This window comes from Triticum urartu, chromosome 7A, assembly GCF_056163025.1.
Source record: "Triticum urartu cultivar PI428250 chromosome 7A, HENAU_Tu73, whole genome shotgun sequence".
Classification (NCBI taxonomy): Eukaryota; Viridiplantae; Streptophyta; class Magnoliopsida; order Poales; family Poaceae; genus Triticum; species Triticum urartu.
Genome location: NC_141879.1, coordinates 285,413,383 through 285,417,223, shown reverse-complemented (window position 1 = coordinate 285,417,223; position 3,841 = coordinate 285,413,383). Strand labels below are relative to the sequence as shown.

At 59.5% G+C, this 3,841-nt stretch overlaps 1 pseudogene; it reads left to right on the top strand.

Annotated features, from left to right (window-relative positions):
* Window positions 1-419: 419 nt before the first annotated feature.
* LOC147959322 (uncharacterized) lies at window positions 420-2,020 on the top strand (annotated as a pseudogene).
* Window positions 2,021-3,841: the final 1,821 nt, after the last annotated feature.

Below are 3,841 nucleotides of genomic sequence, written 5' to 3'. Positions count from 1 at the left end.
GGGGGCACGCGGCGATGTGAGCTCCGGCGAAGAACGGGGTAGATGGGGAGGATCGTCGGTGACTAGGTGGTGCGCTAGTGGTGGTAGAAGGAGGAGAGGGACTCAGGCTCGAGTGAATTTAGCTGGAGGACTGAGGTGGCCACGGTGGCTGTTAGCAGTCTACCTGTAGTCTTAGCAGCCTAACTGCAGCTGACCGAGTCGTGCACCTCCTGCACGATCTCCACTCTCCTGCGCACGTAGCGCCCCTGTACAGCGCGCTCCGGCGCCCCCTATTGTAACTCCTTATATTGATGATCAACACGCAGTCAGCACCCAAGGTGCATTGGCTTCTCTTTGCACTTGTCTACATGGTATCAGATGCTGGCATCGTCCTGCGCCTGTAACTCCTTCCGCTGCCACTCTTCCTCCCGGCGCCAGCCATGGCTGCACCACCGCCGCCGCCCCCACCCCCTCCCCCACTGCGCCGCGATCTTGCAGGCGCCATGGATGCTGTTGCCTCGCCCGCTTCTGGGCACCCTGCCCTTATCACACCTGCAGCTCTCGCGGCTGCCCTTCCCGGCGCCGGCTCCGCTCCGATCGCCGTCGTGCCCATTGTCACGGCCCCTTCGCTACTCTCTGGCATCTTCATCAACCAGCATGTGCCGCTCGTCCTCAACCTCACTCCGCCCAACTTCTCCCAGTGGCGGACGCTTTTTGAGGTGACCTTCCAAAAGACGGGGGTGTTCTCTCATCTCTCTGGGCCGCCTCGCCCCACCGACCCCGTTTGGGTGCAAGACGACGTGCACATTGTCTCGTGGCTGTACACCCGCATCAGTCCGGAGATCTTCGGGCTGGTTCACCAGCGCGGAGCCACGGCCGCCGAGCTGTGGGCGGCGATCACCTCCCTCTTCCTGGAGAACCGCGAGCACCAAGCCGTCTTCCTCGCCACCAAGTTTCGACGCATCGATCAGGGATCAAGCTCCGTCATGTCCTACTTCGCGCACCTCAAAGAGTGCGCGGATCGCCTGGCAGACCTCAGGGAGCTCGTCACCTATCGGGACCAGGTTCTAAACATGTTTCGTGGCCTGCATCCTCGTCTTCGCTACGCCATACCTATACTAACGATGCAGACCCCCTTCCCGACGTTTCTCCGCTGTCATGCCTTCCTCCTCCTTGAGGAGAGCCTCCAGGCATCGGAGAGCTCCACCGACATGGCGCTTCACGCCGCCCGCGCTCCCTCCGGCTCCAACTCCGGTGGGGCCCCCAACTCCGGCGGGGCTCACAACTCCGCCGGGGCACCCCCCCATGGTGGTGGTAGCAACCGCCGCAACGGGGGCCGAGGCAAGGGCAATGGCAAGGATGTCGATCACTCCGGCGGTGCCTCCTCCTTGCGCTCCCCTGCTCCGTATCCACCTTGGACGGGCATGGTGCACGCCTGGCCCATGCCCTGGCGTCCGCACGCCCCTGGCACCGGAGTGCTCGGACCGCGCCCTGGCGCTCCTGCGCCGTTCGCGGGCGTCGCTTCGCACCACGGCGTCCCACCTGCGGTCCCACCCGGCGCCTCGCCCACCGTCTAGACGCCTGGCGTTGTGCCCCCCCACCCGCTGTATGGAGCACCAGCAACGAGCACCCCTCCCCCCGCTCCCGCATGGGATCAGGCGGCCCTTGTGCAGGCCCTCAACACCCTCGGAGTGCAGCAGCAGCACACCGCTACTCCGGGTGTGGACTGGTACCTTGACACGGGTGCAACATCACACATGGCGTCCACGTCGGGTATGCTCTCTTTGTCTCATCCCTGTCATTCTTCAGGCATTGTGTTCGGCAATGGTTGATCGCTTGCGTTCACGCACACGGGTCATGCCTCCATCCCCACTACCGGTTCCCCCCTCTCTCTAAACCACGTCCTTGTTTTGCCGCACCTAATCAAAAACCTCATATCTGTTAAGAAACTTGCACACGACAACCCTGTCAACGTTGAGTTTGATGATATTGGTTTTTTTGTGAAGGATCGAAGGACGAAGAGGGTGATTCTCTGATGTAAATACCCTGACAATGATCTCTACCCTGTGTCCCTACCCGCACCGCACCAAGAACTTACTGCCGTCTCTACCGATCTGTGGCACCATCGCCTGAGGCACCCGCACCACGATGCTCTTCGACTTGCGCTCAGGCACTCCTCTGAAGCAGCTCACGGCGTGCCCGCCTCTATCTGTCATGCATGCCAATTAGGAAAAAGCACTCGTCTGCCATTTAGTTCCTCTGAACATTTGTCGTATTTCCCTTTTCAGTTAGTGCATTGTGATGTCTGGACCTCCCCTGTAACTAGTAATTCTGGTTTGCAATACTATCTAGTTGTGCTTCATGATTACAGCCATTTTGTATAGACTTTCCTTCTCCGTCACAAATCTGATGTGTTGCCCACGCTACAAAAATTCCAAGCCCTAGTACGTACTCACTTCCAGCTCGACATCCTCACTATACAAACCGACAATGGCCGGGAATTCGACAACCACGCAGCGCGTGCGTTCCTATCCACGCATGGCATACTCCTTCGTATGTCCTGCCCGTATACTTCCCCCCAGAATGGACGAGCATAGCGCATCCTTAGAACACTTAATGACATAGTTCGCACCATCCTAATACATGCCAACATTCCATTCACGTACTGGGCCGAGGCCCTGAACACAACCACGTTCTTGCTTAATCGTCGCCCATGTCGTGCACGTCAGTCCCACACCCCCTTCTACCTAATCTTCTGTGTCCATCCCGATTATTCGGCCATGCGAGTGTTTGGATGCCTCTGTTACCCAAACCTCTCAGCCACTACCGCCCACAAGCTTGCCCCTCGATCTGCCCCTTGTGTTTTCCTTGGGTACTCGCCGGATCACAAGGGGTATCGATGCCTAAACCAAGCCACCAATCGAGTCATCACCTCGCGTCACGTCGTGTTCGACGAGACACAATTCCCCTTCCGTCCCACAGTGACCGCGCCGCCCCCCACTCTGGATGATGAGCAGCTGGCACCTCCCTCCCCGCACCTCAACCCACAATGCGCCCCCACCGTATGCCCCGCGCCGAACCCGACTCCACGCCTAACCCTCACTGATCACGCTGCCGAAGTAGCCAGCTCGGGCGCTGTGGTCACTCCACCTGCTACCTTGGTGACACCACCGACATGCGATAACGCTGCTGATGCAGCCACACCCGCATGCGATAATGCCGCCATGGCCGCAGATCCACCAAACCTACAGGCAACCTCTCCCACTGTCACGTTGCCTTCGCCGCCGACACCCCGTTGTCCTCGCGCTCCCTGCCCAGCACCCATACCCACCCACCCCATGATGACACGAGCGCAGCGTGGTGTCTTCCGTCCCAACCCAAGTATCATGAGAGTCACACTGCCTCCACCATATCTCCTGTTCCCACCTCTGTGCGTATTGCTTTGCATGACCCAAATTGGCGAGCTGCGATGCTGGATGAATACAGGGCCCTGGTGGTGAACAGGACATGGACGCTCGTGCCGCGCCCCGCTGGCGCCAATATCATCTCCGGGAAATGGCTCTTTAGGCACAAATTCAAGGCTGACGGATCGCTCGAACGCTACAAGGCCAGGTGGGTCGTCCGCGGCTTCTCTGAATGGTCGGGTATTGACTTTGACGAGACGTTCTCCCCCGTCGTCAAGTCCGCTACCATTCGCGTGGTTCTCGCCATTACGGCTGCTCGAGACTGGCCGGTGCATCAAATGGACGTCAACAACGCGTTCCTGCAGGGTTATCTCACCGAGCGCGTCTACTGCCAGCAACCGGCCGGCTTCATCGAAGACAGCCGCCCCCAGCACGTCTGCCTCCTCGACAGGTCTCTG